This window comes from Podarcis bocagei (assembly GCF_964188305.1).
Source record: "Podarcis bocagei genome assembly, chromosome: 5".
NCBI lineage: Eukaryota > Metazoa > Chordata > Lepidosauria > Squamata > Lacertidae > Podarcis > Podarcis bocagei.
Genome location: NC_138129.1, coordinates 61,726,229 through 61,745,029, shown reverse-complemented (window position 1 = coordinate 61,745,029; position 18,801 = coordinate 61,726,229). Strand labels below are relative to the sequence as shown.

The following is an 18,801-nucleotide window of genomic DNA, read 5'->3' as shown; positions in this document are numbered from 1 at the left end:
CCTCTAAAACAGAGTGGGGTGTGTGGAGGATTATGGGAAGGGAGAGGGAATATTCTTATGAGCAGCTAGAGGGAGGGTACAAACTATGGGTGCATGGACTGAGGGCCACATTGACTCTTGACAAACCTTCTGGCACATGACAGAAGCAGGTCTATGGCTGTAAGTGTTGTTTTATTTGCATTACAACTTGAAACCAATAAAATAAGCAACTGTTTTCAGTTATGAGGCATTCCTAGTTGTGCCAGAGTGTTAAGGAATGCAGCTATCTATCAAATTTAGCACCATGGGATTGCGATTTGGATTTTCTACTTCAGGCACCAAAATGTCTGATAATAAAAAAGGCATCCTACAAAATGATGTGTGTGCCAGATTTTTTGGGCGCTTTGCCATGGAGCCATTTCAGGCTCTTTCCTTTTTGACCTTAATTGAACAATTTGTTTGTGTGTGTGTGTCTTGTTTGTAGCTGGACTACGCAGCATGAATTAGCACATGGGCACACACACATTAACGCCTGAAAGCCTGTCTCCCAAAGCATCTAATAATTCTGAATCTAGTTTTTTCTTTTGAAAGGAAGCTGTGCTATTTGTTTGTACTTTGGATATACCACACAATATGTTTATTATTTATGGTACTCCAGATCATTAAATATATATATATAATGGTGGTATACAATGGAATCACTGGAACATCATAAAAGTATCAACCCAGAAGACAGAGAATAAATGACCAATTTTGAACTGAATCAATTCTCTAAAAAGTCTGAAAAGACGCCTTGCTCTACAAATGAGCAAACCTGGCCATTGGTGGCAATGATGAAAGGGAACAATTTAAATATATAGTTAACCAAGTTCTTAAGTGTGCAGTTTTGTGTGTTTGTGCCTGTTTTCCGGTACATTACAGGATCCCTGGTCTGTGATTGGGAAAAGGTCTTGTAAATGAGACATAAAGATGCTTATTGCTGAAAATCTGGTACAGAGATGTTTATTCGTGAATGCTAAACATACAAGTATAAACTATTAAGTCTATGTGTGCATGCTCAAGGATGGTTGTGACTACTTGGGTGTAGATAATGTTGTTGCTTTCATTGTAGAAAAACACACACCTTATTTCTGTGAATGTACTGTATTTTCCGTCTATAAGACACTCCCATGTATAAGACGCCCCCTATTTTGGGGGACTCCAAATTAAGAAAACATGCCTCAGCACTACCCGTGTATAAGACGAGCCCCGATTTTAAACCGAATTTTTTGGTAAAAAAAACCTAGTCTTATACACGGAAAAATACGGTAAATGCCAAAATACCAACCTGGGATTTGCTCAATATTGTTCCATTTTCATATGTATGGCTAGCTAGTCACTTCTATTTCATTTTGTGGGTTTAACTATGGTTATGTAAGCTTTACCTTTTCTCTAAGGTAAGTTTTTTCTTTCTTGTGGCTGTTAACTATTGCTTGCCATCTGGGGGGTTTAACGTGTTGTATTTCTGAGTCTTCTGTTGCTCTACGGATAATATTTTTGAAGGCAAGATTATAGGCTGGAAGCTGTGGAAAACTCTGCAGTATGCAGTCTTCCCTTATTCACACAGTTTTTAGATGTGGATTTAAGCCTTTAACTGCTATGGTGGGTCATCTCAGTGGAGCAGTGGGAGGCATTAGTTGAGTTTCAACAGATCTTTCCTTGGAACAGATTGTTGGATGCTGCAGTGAACTGCTAATTCCTTTTCTCTTTGTTTACAGCAGGGCATAACAGATCCCAGCAGCTACAGGCCTTGCTTAAATCAGTCTGAGCAAGAGAAGAGCACCTTGCAGAAATTTAGAAATACGACTCCTGAAAATTGATGACAGGTTACTGGGTGTCACTGTACTGGGTGTCACTGTTCCTTGACACTTACAATTTGGAACTTATATCAACCATAAAACCAGCCCTCACCATTTTTCAAAAGGTCTACCTGCATCTTCTACCATCTTCTTGGGAGCTGCAAAGCTTCTATATATCAGTTTTTTCCTTCCTGAGTCACCAAGAAGTGGCTCATACCATGGGCTCTTTTAGATTTTAGCACCTGGATTTATGAGGGAAGGGGGAAATGTCTGTTGTTGTGTTAGGTGTCTTCTCTTCGCCTCAATCTATTTATTGTTGAACTCTCTTTTGCAAGGCATTGTTGATTTAGATGCTCTCTTTCTTGCTTTCTTTCTAATTTTCACTTTTCGTGCTCCTGTGCCCTTGTTGATGCTATTGCTCAAGTGAGATTTGCTGGCTATGTGGCCACCTTTGGTCCAGCCAGCACCTTCTGTCACTCCATCAGCAACTCTCAATAATTTTCAAAGAAGCCTTACTGGAAAATAATAGTTCCTGAGGCTCTGCCTTGCCATCTTTTGTCTAGGCTCTGACCTTCTTGCAGAATAGGTCATCAGGGTTTGAAACATAATGGAAACATGCTAAGGGAAGTGCTATTGTCTGATGATGTGGTGTCAGGTTTCATTTAGCACTTATTACCATTCCCATTTGAGCTACTGTAGCTGAGCGATGCTCGCTGGTAAAGTCGAGTTGCAGAACAGATTGTCCAATACCTGACAAATATTAACTGGAAGTGTATCTACCATAATAGCACCTGTCTCTTGCTTTCCTGAGGTCTTTCTTCTTACCTTGAGCTAATTGGCAGGGAATTGTCATTGTTCTTCAAATTTTTCAAAAGGAGAAGGGATTTCTCCTATGTGGTATGTGTTGATTATGAACAAAAATTGGTAACAATTTTCCACGGGTGGCAGTGACTAAGGGGAAATCAATTTGCACCTATGTGCTTAGTATAAGGGAGCTCTTAGTATCTAGTCCAGCTACACAGCTGATTAAGTGCAAATGCTAAGCTATATGAAAGCATTAACGTAAGCTATGAGAAATGGCTCATGATAGTGCGTGTCTCTTATTCTGGATATAGCAGAGTAAAAGTCATTTTGCCTCATGGAAGATGCTGATGGAATAAAGAGCTCCATTAGTCATTTCCATCTTTGGACAAATAATCAACTGTTTCCTTGTCACATAAGGAACTGGAACTCCCCCCCCCCCAAAAAAAAACCCCCCACTCAATCTCACGTCAACCAACTAAAAACAACCAACCCACTCTGGGGGTCCCCCACTCAACCTCTCTCACTACCAAGGGAATATAATAGACAAACAGAAAGAGAACCTACCCAAATGATGCTGATATAAAACCCCCACATACACACTAAGAATATGTTTACCACTTCTCCCCCTCCTTGCCTTCCCTCTTCTCCTTCCCCGACCTTCTTCTGTATACAACACTAATATCTCACATCTTATGTAACTGATATATAGAAAAGACTTTTCAACCTGAGAAAAGAGACAATGCCTGTACTTTTTAAACCAAGAAAAACTTTAATAATTTTTTTTTAAAAAAAAAACCCATAAGCAACTGAAAATGTTACCGGTAAATCTATACCACATAAGTAGAGGGCAGCTCCTGGTTATCCCTCTGCTGAAATGAATGGATGGTCCCATTGAAACTGATGGTTCCATTTTAGGTAGTTATTACTTTAAGTTACTACACTAATGTTTCTTCATTTATCTGTTTTGCCTCTATGCAACCAATATTATCAGAAATGATTCACATGTATATTTTCCCTAGACTAATATATTCAAGGTTATGTCTGGGCAAGTGCTTATTTTGCCTATGTGTGCAACAATTTATGATAACTTGTTTAATTATTGTTATTATCTTCATCATTAATATTTTCAGACTGTCCTTCAACAAAAGTTCTCAGGGTGGTATATAAAAACACATTAAAATACAGCGTAAACCCACCAATTAAAATCATGACATTATCCAGCTCATGAATCAATTACAAAAAAGTATCAATACAGAATTTGTAGGGATCAGAAGCAGGCCATTTATGGTTGACATTATCTTTTGTGTTTCTTGTAACAGCATTTTATTTATTTCTAAATGTCACCTTTCAAAACATAAGTTTTCTCGAGGCCGCTTACAATCATTATCACAGACACATCAAAATAAAGCCAATATCTAATGTTTTTAGAGCTGAAATGCTTCTTAATGCTTCCTATACCAGCCTAACCATCTAAGTAAACCACTGAAACAGCATAAGCAATTTAAAACAATGCCTAGGAACTCATTTGCGAAGTGACCTTGAATGTACAAACCTTCTGATCAAAACCGTTATGAGGTGTGTGTAAACAAGGCTGAATCCAACTCTTCCTTCCTAAATACCATGGGGACCAGAGAGATTTAAAAATGCAAGTTTCTTTGCTCTTTTCTTTCCAACCGATATGCACTTATTCCCAGTTCCAAGGGATAGAGATCCTGGGAGTACTTGTGGAACATTGCCCATCTTTTAATGATCACATCAGAGCTTTTGCCAGGCTGACATTTGATTACCTCAGAACAGTGTAACGCTGCATTAGCACCTCTCGCAAATGGATGTTGGATGGCTTATCCATGTATTTGGAACATCCCAGCTGTATTACTGCAAGCTTCTCTGGAGGTTTTCCAGAAGGGAGCACCCAGCCAGCTACTGCGTACAAAGGATTCCTGTTCTGACTCAGGAATGTGTCTAAATCACTTTGCATGTGGTGACTTTCCAAATGGTTTTTGTGCATTTTTCTCCCTCAGAGAGTGACTATGTGGTGCAGCAGATTGCCTCTATCATCCTTCATCTCTGGAAATGTAAGCTTCACTCTGGCTTAGGGTCACAAATAAAATGATCTGGGTAATTCGTGGATGGATGCTAGCAGTACAAAAGAGCCACACATCTTAGCACGCTGTCATGGTTGGAAGTCTTGGTGTTGAAAGGAATTGATGATAGACTAGGAGATGGAAGGCAGTTGACCCTATGTGAAGCTAGGAGAATTGCATAGCAACAGGTATGGGAAAACAACTTAATCACCCCAAAGCAGAACCTTCCCAATATACCTCATCTAGTCCTCAGTATGCCCCTGAATAATACTTTCTGCTGGGGAAAAACAGAAGAGAGGGATTGCCCTCACATTTTCTGGTTGTGGGATTCTCATAGCCACCTGGTTGGCAACTGGGGGAAATGGGATGCTGAAAAAAATTGGCATTTGGTGTTATCTGGCAGGGGTCTTCTTATGAACGCTGCATGCATACTTTGGGAGTACAATAGAGCCTCTTACTTTGTATGCTGAATGTGTTGATGCAGTGAGGTGGGGTATGGCTGCTGGATATGGAGGAAATAGGGTTAGCCTGAATACCCCTAAGACATCCCTCACACATTCCTTCAATGTTTGTGTCTGGGTGGTGGTGTCCGAAACCCCTACCCCATTCTGTTGCTATGGTGGCTCACAGTGGGAAGGCTGGGCAAGGAGATCTGAATGCTATATTTGGACAACTGAGAAATTCAGATAACTTTGTTACTACAGGCGTTTCATCACCTCACTGCTAGCAATGCTTTGACTACAGCTCCATTCCAGCTTTTAAAAAGAAATGACATTAACTGCAGCATTACAGCATGCAGTCATGTCTGAAATTATTGAAAAAAGATAACAAGTATATTGCATTCTAATCTAATTATCTAAATCATTTAAATTATTTATAAGGGCCGCTTCGAGTCTTTGTTCTAAAAGGTCTTTATAGACTGCACATAATTTAGTGTTCACACAGTTGAGACTCGGAGGAAACTTAAACAGTTCTCTTCTCTCTCTCCCCCCCCCCTTTTAATGCTCTGCAAAAGAAAAGAAACTCCACTAATTGACAGCTTAATTGCCCCTATAACTGTTGATTCTTAACCTTATTCCAAATACGATTTGAGTAAAGAGAACAATTCAGCACAATGTTCCATGTGCAACTGGTTTTGTGAAGCTGCCATAGTAACAAGGACAGAATCTGAATGTGCTTTTCTTCTGAAGGCAAACCTTGATCTTTTATGGACATTAGGCGTGATGGAGCCAGAAACAAAGTGCTTGCAGTCGGATTGGTTTAGCTCCCCCAAGAGAATTCTCGTTGCTGCTTGCTTGGCACGAAGAAATGAATTTTCACTGAAAGTTTCAGACACTGTGTGTGTTTCCTTTTAATGCTTCCAGTAGGAGTCAGCAGGTTTTGTGTGTGAACATTTATCATTCCTTATTAAATTTCTTAGTCGCCTTTTTCAATAAAGGCCCGGGGCGACTTACAGAAAATATAAAGTACACCAAAAATTGAAACACCATTGGGGAGGTTGAAGGTGGGAGAGACGTTCTGTCAGGTAGGTAAAGGTAAAAGGTAAATGATGCCTGGATGGTTAAGTCCAGTCACAGGTGGCTATGGGGTGAGGCGCTCATCTCACTTCGGGCTGAGGGAGCTGCCATTCATTCACAGTCAGCTTTCTGGGTTATGTGACTAAACTTCTTCTGTTTCAGCAGAACACAGTGACGGAACCAGAGCACACGGAAATGCCGTTTACCTTCCCACCACAATGGTACCTGCTTATTTACTTGCACTGGTGTGTTTTTGAACTGCTAGGTTGGCAGAAGCTGGGACAGAGCAACGGGAGCTCACCCCGTCATGCAGATTCGAACTGCCGACCTCCTGATCAGCAAGCCCAAGAGGCTCAGTGTAAGGCTTTATAAGTTAACACCAAATTTTTGAATTGGGCCTGTAACTATATGAGCAGCCAGTGCCCCTGGGCCAGAATAGGTGGTCTATGGTCCCATTATCTGGTTTACATTATTCTTGAAACTGTGTTCTGCACTAACTGCAGTCACTAAATAATTTTCAAAGAATAATTGCCATTCCCTCACTTTGGAAAGAACCTTTTGGAGCTCCTTGTGATTCTTCTTGGTTTTTACCATGCTGAAGAATTTGCGGGGTCTTCAACAAACTTGATCATCTCACTGTTTATCTCTAACTCTAGATTATTTATGAACAAGTTTAAAAGCCCCAGTCCTTGTATAGATCCCACTTCTTACATGCCTCAACCTTGAGAACTGTTGATTTATTTCTACTTTCTGCTTTTTGTGCTTTATCCAGTCCAAGCACACAATGTCTGTTGGATCACTCCCATCCACTCTAAGAATTCTAAATGGCACTGTGAAGAGCATCACAATGATGATATTCTGCTATTGTTATCTTTTCTCATTGTCATATAACTGAAAAACAAAGCTAGGGACCCTAAAAATGAGACACCAGGTTCATTTTGCCTTCTAAAGTGTAACTCTCCTGAAAATGTATTGGGACCCCCAGATGGAGATATCTGTTACCATCTCTATAGACAAAGATTGTTGCATTGAAAGCATGGACGCTAGATAAGAATATCCAACATGGATATTCTAGTAGTGTCTTTTGATTATGCAATGGGCCATTGTTAGAATTGGACAAACATTTATTATCCAATCCCAGGTATTTTGCATATATTCAGGCAAGCTTTGACTGAAAAAGTGAATGATTATCTTTGTCAAACCATTTTTAATTTATATAAAAGATGCAGGGAAAATCAGTAGCTACCATAAACTCCAAAAGATAAAAGAAAAGATATATAAATATAGAGCAAAGTACCCCTTCATCACCAGCCATTTTGATCTCACAGAATTTCAAAGTTAAGCTTCATTGGACTTTAAAATATTAATAAATGTGTTTGAAGTTTAAAGGTGGCAGATTCCAAAAGGCAGTTTAAGAATTTACATCGTATGCCTGGAAACAGCTAGACACAAGGACAACTCCCTGAGTTGCTTTTTGGTTGCTTCTAATAAAACATTATCTGTTGTGAACACATGTTTATCCTGGTGAACTTTCTTTCAGCTTGACAATATTCACCATACAGGGTGTGACGTACTGGAAAATCATTTTAAGGTGCAACAGTGTAAAATCTGCGTGCAGCAACATCTAAAATGTCCTGTTCCACTCAGGATGAGATGTGCCCATTATTCTTCACATCAAGCCCATTATCCATAATTCATTCTAATTGAATGCATTTACAAATGCCATTTCAACATGTTGCAAATGTGGTATTGTGCCCCTCCACCTTAATTACAGGCATAAGGGGCAATGTTCATTAGGAAAATAAGTTTAACCTTTCCTTTCATCATGATCACAATGTATATTGCCCCCTATAGGACTGTTTTCTCCCCTAGGCCTAAATACAGTGTGTCAAATAAGAGTTTTGATCTCAACTTCTGTGTGTGTTTGTGTGTAACCTCCCCTTCTGATGCACTGTGTTTCCAGTGAACATTGTTGTGGTCATGGCTGTAACTGAATAGAAAACAAAACATAGCAAGTGACGCAATTAGCATCATGTGTTGTTAGCCAAGAGAGTTAACAAAGTTTTAACTTACAGATAAGGTTGCATGTGCACAAGAAATAGGGGAAATACAGAGCTTCTCATGTTACTGTGTTGTGTTTCTTTCCAAGTGTAAAACAACATCTTGCCTGTCAAACAGAGGGAAATTCCTTTACTGCAGTTACAATAGGAAGCTATCTTGTGCAGCCCCACAATCTCTTCTAAGCAGAAGAAAGTAATCTGAGATCTATGAAGTTTCAAGCAAACCAAAGGTCTAAAGCACTTTTTCTCAAGTGACAAAACTGACAAAAACTTAATGAGCTTTGCTGCTGCACAAGTGTTCTCACTCTAGTTGCCTACTTGCAGCCTGGAAGCCCAAAGTGGTGCAAAATGGGGTTCTATGTGGCTTCAAAGCGGGCAGAAAACATTTAAGCAGCAGGCATAATCAGCAGTGAAGTCAGAGATGAACTTATGTGCTTGAATGAACAGTAGGAGCTCAATTTAATGTATATTTCATAAAGATGTAGCCATGCTAAGGAAGGTTTTGAATCAAGGTTGTCCCTCATTCTGGCCCTTAAGTAAAAGAGACTTAAAGACGGTGACAGTGTCTGCTCCATGCCAGCAGCATCAGGAGGCTTCTATTGGTTTTAAAAGTTTATTATGCTTTATTTCTTGGTGTCTATTTCTGTAAAATGCTTTGGAAAGCATTTTGTTTGAAAAAACGGTCTATACATTTTAAAAAACGAAGTGACATTCTCTGCTCTGAAAATGAATGCATTAGCATCTTGTGGATGTATGTTCGAAAGCACTTCTACTACACTTAAATGTTACGTTTGTTTGTCTCCTTGCTTTCAATAGTGCAGAATAGGGCCAGCCCAGGATGTTTAGCCACTTCAGGCAAAACAAAAAATGTTGCCCCCTATGGTGTTGACAGGGGCGAAGGAAGGGGTGTGTGGTGGGTGTGATCCGCCCTGGGTGTCACCATTGAGGGGGGTGACAAAATGCCGGGTGGCACTCACGGCAGGGCCTGCAGCGCACCCGAGCCACGCATCTCTCCTGGGAGAGACATGGTGGCTTGGGTGCACGCAGGCTCTGCGCTGCCCAAACGTTCCGCCCACTGCCTCTCCCCTAGCCGTAGGGTGACTGAGTGGGAGGCAAGCAGGCAGACCCTGGAGGCCCTGCAGTGCACCCCACCCCTCTGGGCAGCTCGCCCTGTGTCTGGGCGTGCCACCCCAGGTACCCGAGCAGCTTCCTCCACCACTGGCTGTCGACTCCTGTTGTTCCACAGCCCATCCCTGCCTCTGCCCCCACAGCCTCCCCCAACACTAAAGGTGGTAATGGGCAGTTTGGAGGAGGCTAAGGTGTCAGGCAAGCATAGATGAGGAGGCCATGGGCAGGCATGGAGGAGGCTGGGTCTGCCACCTGTGGCAACTGCCTTATCTCATCTCATCAACTGGTCAGCCCTGGTATGGAAGACGGAAACCACTCTCCCTCTCTTCTTTGCACAACACTTATTTGTTGTTTACTAGAAACTAGGGTGAATCTGTTGCTAAAGGCTTAACCAAGCTATAGGGTTTTCAACAGAAGACAAGTTTCCCAAGTTCCTTGAGTAGGAAATTGTTCATTTTTATTGTTGTTGGGTTTTGGGTTTTGGTTTTTTTGCTTTTAAACCTGTGCAAAGTGTCATGTATCTTCATGGTAGTATCTACCCACATTCATGCATATATACTGTATAAGGATTGTTCTAATATTCTAACATTACAGGAGAGCTGACATAGGGAAAAGGTTTATTTAGATTTTTTTCAAGGAAAATGAATAGGCTATGTCTTATCTTTATGAATCGAAGTATCAAGTAGGTGGCTTGTTTACAAATATGTCTTTCTTTTTAAATCACTAAGCAATTTGTATGTCAGTAGATGATGTCATGACAGTCACAGTCAAGAGATTTCTTTTCTTTTTTTAAAATGTAGGAGTGACAGGAAAAGAGGCTTCATTATTCCCCCTGCTCTCCGCATCCTTCGACGAGACTTTATTATTCTCCCCAATCAATTTGGTACAATGAAAGAAAAGTAAGGAACTCAAATATTGAATTGCAATTCAACAGACGTATTTATAGCTAAATCATAGCCCTGTCAAGTTGCTGTTGGATGGGCACTAATTAATGTTTCTCTTACTTTGTATTCAGTTCTGATCTGTGCAAGGAGCACTAAGGAAAATGTGAACTGATCACAAGGAGTCATTTGTTACTGACAGCATCCATCTTATGTTCACAGATGTTGCTCCACCTGCCCAGGAAGAAGGAAGGGAGGAGCAAGTAATTAGGCAAATCTAAATGGTCACGGGAAGAAGCATCTACAGTAAATGAAGCTAATATTGTTTTCATTTTCCTACAGGCAAAGATGGTGACATGGGATCAAAGAGGGTTAGAATATTATCTGCTGAGGATTTACTTTCCCATAACGTGCAAAAATATGGCTTTTTGAATATAACTTGTAGACTGTTACTTAGAGGTATTAAAGATGATCTGCTCATCCAATGGAAAACAAAACCTGGGGGGGGGGGCAACGCTTACTCTTCACAAGTGCCAACTGAAAATCTTTGTTCATTCTGAGACAATGAATATTTACAAACATTTTTATTAGAGGAGGGCAATAGAGTAGAGTGGGAAGGAGATCATGCATGTAATTGTTCCAGTGGGGATGTTACAGCAAAATATGCCATCAGCAGAAATAGAGATAGGAATCAGCAACAAAACTGCTACACCTGGCATGCCTCTCTACAGATGGAAATGTGCCGAAGAATAGCACAGGAAACACCATACCCCATATATTTCCTTAGAAGTGTTCCTTTACCCCAAAGGCCTCACCACCAGTTGGAGAAAATGACTGTGTGGTCAACTAGCCTGGGACTTAGAGAGAAATCCTGCATGTTTTCTGAGCACCTGTTATGAAGTTCTGCAAGGTCTCACTAGTCCTTAACTTCCCAGGATTTCAATGCATTACAATTTCTTTAGGACTTTCCCCCCCCACCCCCCCCACCTTAATTAATTAGGCTGAAACATCCTTCATCTTTGCCACTTCCAAGAAAGGTAAATGTTTGTGACAATCCTACTCTCTTAACATGGGAACAGAGTAACAGTAGGTTTGGAATTACCAGGTGGCAAAGCCTGACTTAGCATTCCAGATTTGTGATAGACCTCCAATGACATTTTACAGACCATATTTGTCTTAGGGTTTGAGTCTTATCAGTGCCATTCAGTTTGAGTGACAAGAAACCACATGAAAGCAAGTCCTGTCAAAACTCCCAAGTCAAGAGGTGCAGCTCAGTCAGACTAGTCCATCACACATAAAATACTGGAGTCCTGATGAGCTTGCAGTCATGTTTGATTTAGCATTCCGTTGATTTCAATGGGACACAGCCATGAGTAGCTTTTCCTGAATTATGCCTGAACGATTAGCCTATAAACAAACAGCATATTCCAAAGCAACCAATTAGCCTAAATTGACATCATGACTGAGCAAAGACTTCAGTATGGACTACCCATACCCACTTACCATTCACTGGTGCAGAGCAATCCTAAACCCTTATCTGCACTGTTGTGGGGAGGATAGAAGCAGAGATGTCCCTCCTCTGAGTCCCTCTGGGCTCCTCTGCAGTGGGACTAAACACTGGTGATGGCCCTTGCTGTAGTTGCTGAAAGTGTACACAACCACTGATGGTGCTCCCACAGGCAATAGCCATCATCAGGACTGAAAACGGGGCATTACAGGGGAAGGATGAGGGTGGAGGAAGGCTGCCATTGGATCATACGGATCCAAGATTGGTCTATTTACTGGTGCTGGACCTAATTTGAGGCCGTCTACTATATCAGCATGCAGCTGATGCAGCCAGAAAGGGAATCAAATGACCACCAACTCTTCCTTCCTGGCTGGCACATGCAGTAGGGCTTCAGGTGCAGTGGTGACTCCACTCCATCCCACTGTTCCTAGTCAGGGCTTTGGATGCCTCCCTTAATGCAACAACAATAGGTCTGGCACTGATGGAAGTTCTTACTTTATTATTGTTTTCTGTCAACATCTCCTGTACAAAAATGAGGATATAGAAAGGAAGACACACTTGCTGGCAAGCTGATGTGTGAAGTTGTCAGGATCAGAACGTTTAACTGCAATGCCTTTCTGACATGCATGCTCTATCCATGCATTTTTTTGGCATGGCAATATGAGTTCTTCCACATGCAAAAATGTTTCCTGCTGGCCAAAGTCTTCCTTCTCGCTGCCTATCTTGCTATTGTTTACAAAACTTGCAACATAAGCAGAATGGTTATACAAGTGGTTGGATATTTAAATGGTTCTTTGTGGTTATTTTTGTGGCAAGTTTTTATAGTACCCTTGCTGGTGAATTTGCTATTTGCTTTTTGTTCCATTTCTCATTGAGCTCGGATCTGGTCAGTAAATGTTTGTGCAGGAATTAATGTATGCCGTGCCACTGAACGGACTGAGCTTATTTAAATGGATTTATTTGTGTACAGTATAGCTAAGGAAGTGGGAGGGAATCCTGCCTGCTATTAAGAGGACATTCAGATGGAACGCACCCATGCCTGCTAGATCATTTCATTACAAAATGATATTTGCAACCTATAAATCCTTGCCCTTCTGTAAAGTGTAAAGGTGTGTTGGGTAAAATGTCCTGTGGAGACAGCTAACATTCTGGCTCTATACAAATAATTTTAAATAAGCCCAAAGTATTTGCATATGTACACTGCAGATTAAAGGCAAAACAAAATGGCTACACCTCCTAGTACAATCAATGGGGCAGGCTCAGTGTGTGATTAAATAATGAATAAAATATCATTTCACATGATAATGTTATACTGTAAATAATTCCATTTGTTTACTCTATGTCTGGCATTGAAGTTCACCTCCCTTGGAGGTTTCTCTGACTTTTGATGCTGTTTTGTTTTGCATATGTTTATACCACTCAACATGGCAGTCTACAAGTATATACTGATAATTCTTTATTTTTGACTAGTGATCATGAAGGGACTATTGTTATGAGTCCCAAACATCACTGGGCTCAGCAGCAGAGTGGCTGGTTGGGATGGAGGAAGAGGAGCAGGAGGAGGATGACATGGCAGGGGGCTGAGGCTGGAGAACAGAGGCTCTCCCCTTCTAGGAGATGGCTGCCCCAGCTGAGGATGCATGTCTCCTCTTTTCTTTCTTCCCTCTTGGGAAGAGGAGTGCAGCCATGGAATCGAGGGAGGGCCTCAGCCCACCACTAAGGTTGGAGGAACTGCAGTCAGAAGAGGAGGAGACAGCCTGCTCACCGAGGACCTGGCAGAATTCCTGGCAGTGGGAATAGACACAGTCTTCCCTGATGCAGTGCACGTCTGCAGGTTTGGAAATCTCTCCAGGCACAAGACTCTTGTGAATAAGCGCACCTTCCTCTAACTTAAAAAGCTTGGTAAGTGGGCATGCCAACCTATTGGGACATCTCCATTGCTTCCATGGAGTTCTTGCACTGATCTTGGACTTTTTAAACTTGGGCTGCAGCTCCCAAACTGACTAGCCTTTCCTTTCCTGTCACCTAGCCCCAATAGAGATGCTTTTGTGAGTCATTAGCTGTTGCTGAGCCTGTAATTATTCTCTCTGTCAACAAAAAATTCTTTCTTACTCTCAAGTAAATGTCTCTGTCATGGTCTGAGTGGGAGGAAGTTCAGCTATAAATAATAACAATAACTATATTAATAAATGTTGGTATTATTATTTATTCAATTTATATACCAACCTTCATCCAGAGTTCTCAGGGCTGTGTACAACATTAAGAACATAATTAAGAACATTAAATAATCATAACAACAGTCCCACCCACATGGCTGAAGGCTTGGATAAAGATGAATGTTTTTGCCTGGTGTCTAAAGACATGTAACGAGAGTGCCAGGCAAGCTTCTCTGGAAAGAGCATTCCACAGGCAGGAAACCACCACGGAAAAGGCCTGTTCTTGTGTTGTCACCCTCCCAACCTCTTGGGGAGTGGGCACATAGAGGAGGAGGGCAAGCGCAGGGTCTGGGCCAGTTTGTATGGGGAGAAGCAGTCCTTAATATATTGAGATCCTGAGTCATGTAAGGAGCTGATTCATTGGTTTGGAGAACACCCTTTTATATGGGATTACTTTTTATATGGGTTTACTTAAAGGTTGGTTTTTTTTAAGTTACAATAGTTTTTCAGGTCTATATTTCTGTGGATGATCAACCAATGTGAAGCACCATTAATAATAAATTATGCTTTCAGTGACTGATGATAAATGAAGCATGCTGTAATATGTGACTTAATAGCGCTGATGGCATTACAAGGTACCCAACTAAAAGGATAGAAATGTGTATCTCATTTTGTCTAAATAAGAATTCTGTAAACAATACACAACATCACTGGCCCATTTCATCTGAAATATCCATAAGGTGGATTTGTATTCAGAAAATAAAGGGTACATTCATACTGACCCTTTGCCACTGATCCTTTGCCTACATACATGTATACCTTTAAAGCACATTCATAGCACATTTCTCCTCTCCCCCAAGAAGCCTGGGAACTGTAGTTTACTTCTAACAGAGCTACAATTCCCAGCATCTTTAACAAGTTTCTAGGAAACTGTCATGTGCGTGCGTGCTTTGAATGTGCTTTAAAAGTGTGATGTGTGTACTGAATTATTGTTTGAACTAATACTAAATGTGCTCTCAGTGCTATAGGTTTACTCTTGACCAGGGGTAATTGAGAGTTCACTTTCTGCTGTAAGATCCAGCAGTTTGTTTACTGCTATGTCCCTTAGGCTGGCTGGAAAATCATTGTGAATGGCTTGGAAGTAGAATGTCACTACTTCTGCCCCTTGTCAGAAGTAGCTGGGTAGTGTGTCCTTATCGAAAATGGTGTCAGCCACACTGCTTTAATCTAAGCAAGCGAATATGGAACAGTGAACAAGCACTTTCATTCTTTGCCGGGAGACAAATCAAGGAAGACCAGATTTGTTTACTGTAGAAGTGGCAGTGAGGAAAGTGGAGATGTAAAGCATTTCACTGCTGAACTTGGGCATAAGCTACTGACATTTGAAAACATAGGCATGAAAGCACCTTTGCAGATGGGCACCTGAGATAGGGAAGGGGAAGGATGCTGATATGTGAAGTTTATAGACAAAATACTTGAATGTTCTCTTAACAGCCACCACCTTTTCGCAGAAGCAATGAAATGGGCTTCAGAGGAGAGCAGTATAATACTTGCAGAAAACAGTCAGTATGCATCTCTCACATTTCATTGTCTAGAAGTGATGCTGACCCTAGCTGCTGGATGAGGCAAGACGCCTCTCGCTTATTTCCATTTCAGAGTTGGCCTGCTTTGCGAGGAGTGTAATCAGTTCATCACCGCAGCCATGCACTGCAGCTCTGCTGCAGCAGCAGCATCTCCTCTTGAGGCTTCTCCCCTTTGTCTGCCCAGCTGTTTGTGACACTGGGCAGCTCCCAACAGGCTCAGAGAGGCACTGTTAGAGGTTACAGAGGTGCAGCAAGATTAGGAGGTTGCTTTGAGCTCCCTTGTGTGTGGTCTTCAGGCCTGCAATATGAACTATCTCATGCACTCACATTTCACACAGCGAGGACTGGGTGGAGCAAACAGCAAGAGAGCTAGGCATAGTGAGGTATCTCTCTCTCTCATCTACACACCCAGTACTTCAGTGCTTAAAATTTACAGGAAACTAAATCTGATTCAGGAGTCACACTTTGATCATCACCATTCTTCACTTCTCTTGGTATCTTTTTAAAATGGCAGGTGCTGATCTAACAATTAAATAGATGTTCACTCTTCTGTATGAACCAACAGAATGTCAGTGTGTACAGTGGTGCCCCGCAAGATGAATGCCTCGCAAGATGAAAAACTTTTTCGGTTTTGCGTTGCTTCGCTAGACGAATTTCCCTATGGGCTTGCTTCGCAAGACGAAAACGTCTTGCGCTTTTTTCTTAAAGCCGCTTGAAGAGGCGCAGTTGCGACGGACCGTGCTTCGCAAGATGAAAAACATCGCAAGATGAAAAAACTCGCGGAACGAATTATTTTCGTCTTGTGAGGCACCACTGTATATGTACACACACTTTAGTAAACTTTACTGTATGATCTTGTAACTTACAGCAAATTCTTTAGTGCTGGGTAGGTAGACTGCTTTGGTCTTGGGTGGCTCAACAGGTTTAAGAAACAGATTGGAGATAATGGAGAAAACATGTTACTTCCATATATATATATATATATATATATATATATATATATATATATATATGCTTTCGTAGATTTTCACGGGTACAGGAATGCAGGTTTTGGTGTCTTCGGGTGTCTTCCCGTGTAAGAGTTGTCTAGGCGACGTTTCGACGTTTCGACGTTTCTGTTCCAGTAACAAGAAGCCGAAAGCACCAGCCTGAAGATGACGAGTGAGACCTCGTCGAAACGTCGCCTAGACACCCCAACTCTTACACGGGAAGACACCCGAAGACACCAAAACCTGCATATATATATATATATATATATATATATATATATATATATACTGTTGGTTTATTTTCTTTCTAAAAATGAAGTAGTAAGCGATGGATTGGAAGTCCACCTGACTCTAGCAATACAGACTTACAGAAATCTTCCAAAAATGTGATAGCATGATATGCTATCTCATGGGCAAAGTCGTCACTGCCCTATTCAAACCAAAAGCACCAAAAAGAAACCGAATGGAAAAGACAAAAGACAAGAAGGGCAGCAAAGTATACCTTAATCACATGTAATCAATAAGGCACTTGACAGCTTTATTTATCCTTTGTTCCTTAAGAGCAGAAATCCAGTGTCAGATAACACAGGTCACACTGCAAAAAAACATCTAAAGCAACATTGCACTAGATGAAAGGTACGTCTCTTCTACTTTCTGGCCTCCACAACCAGGTAGAGCTTAAAAGAATAACCAAAATAACTCTAGTCTATGCTTAGATAAAGTTAATGTTCTAATTCTAATTAGTGTGACAGAATGCATAGTCATTGGTTAGTAAAAACAAGCTTTTAGGTTCCTTGGGGCTTTACTGTATTTATTTTAAACATTTACATACATGCATCATTTTTTGTTTCCCACCTTTCCATAGTTAAAACCAGGCATCCCCAACCTGCAGCCCTCCAGATGTTTTTGGCCTACAACTCCCATGATCCCTAGCTAACAGGACCAGCGGTCAGGAATGATGGGAATTGTATTCCCAAAACACCTGGAGATCCGAGTTTGCCTATGCCTGATTAAAACCATGCTCAAGGGAGCTTACAATATGAAGTTACATAATGTTGCACATCACCCAAATTTCTGAACAGTTCAAGACTTGAGGGGTTCCAGGGGCTTCATGTTGCAGGGTTCAGAATGCCACCTCTTTTCCCTCTGATTACTCATCCTCACCCCAACACTAGTCCCCCGGCTCTGAGCCTTCTTCCCCTGGGGGTTCCCCAGCTGGTGCTTGCCACCTCTGCATCCAGCCAGTCCATGACAGATGGGGTGGGTGGTATGAGGCCAGGGAGCTCTGGGTTGGGGACTGGGGCCCCTGCCCACCCTCGTTCTGGTGGTCTGTAAGGTGCTACTGGAAGGAATTTTTTTATTTTGTTTCGACCCAAGCCTTAAGTTCTCTTCCATACCACACTAACATGGGTCTTTGCAAGTTAAACAGAAAAGAAAAACAATAGCAAATTGTATTTGCAAGATAATTTTTATTTACTGTGTTAAATTTATTTACAGAATTCAACTTCTACTCCTTCTGTTCTTCATCACACTGAATACACATTGAAAAAAGTTCCATTGCCTCTTTTTAATCAAACATTCCACACATTGCATTATTCTTTTATCAGAGTTTCTCCATTTTAACAGCACAATTTGAAGGCCATGGCAAATATGAGATTGCACAGAGATTTGAGCAGCATTTTCTACATGAAATCTACCACGAAATGGAATGCAGGCCCAAAAGCATAGCACAGATATTCCATAGTTTCTTGGTCAGCTATGGCTATTATGGTTAGTCTGCCCTGGGACATGTAATATGCTACTTGAACTGAAGTTATCCAGTTGGCACATTGGTGCCTATTGTGTTGAATGGTCAAAGCTGCAGAGCAGAGAAAGGAGAAGTCCACCCTGGTCCCTTTCTCCTATTCAATAATCTATTGGCCTGGCTAAAAATACTGGAATAGGCCTTGGACTTTATGGATAATAGTTGGATTATGACCCCAATTGGGTGCCTCCCTAGAAGACCCCCAGAGCTTCTGTCAAAGTTCCTACCTCCCATTCTATGTCCTGAACCACAGGGTACCTGGCAGCAAGTCCCACTGGAATCTCATGATCACATAGCAGATGCTACCACACAGTCTGGCAGGCTAACAGGTCCAAAATCTAAAGTCCAGTGAGGCCAGGTTCCTACCTCTGCAGCTGATCCAAGAAGTCAGTCCTGCACACACACAGTCCCCAAGAGCACCCTGGAATATTCAAGGCATGGGCCAACCAACATGGGCAGTTGAGCAAACAC

At 41.5% G+C, this 18,801-nt stretch overlaps 1 protein-coding gene across 1 annotated transcript in view; it reads left to right on the top strand.

Annotated features, from left to right (window-relative positions):
* DAB1 (DAB adaptor protein 1) overlaps positions 1-18,801 on the top strand; it is a 656,563-nt gene that overhangs the window by 42,605 nt on the left and 595,157 nt on the right. Inside the window, exons 6-9 of the mRNA XM_081196886.1 lie at positions 1,737-6,580; positions 6,995-7,153; positions 10,211-10,309; positions 10,426-13,700. The gene's annotated coding sequence lies outside the window, so the exon portion shown is untranslated. The remainder of the gene's footprint in view (positions 1-1,736; positions 6,581-6,994; positions 7,154-10,210; positions 10,310-10,425; positions 13,701-18,801) is intronic.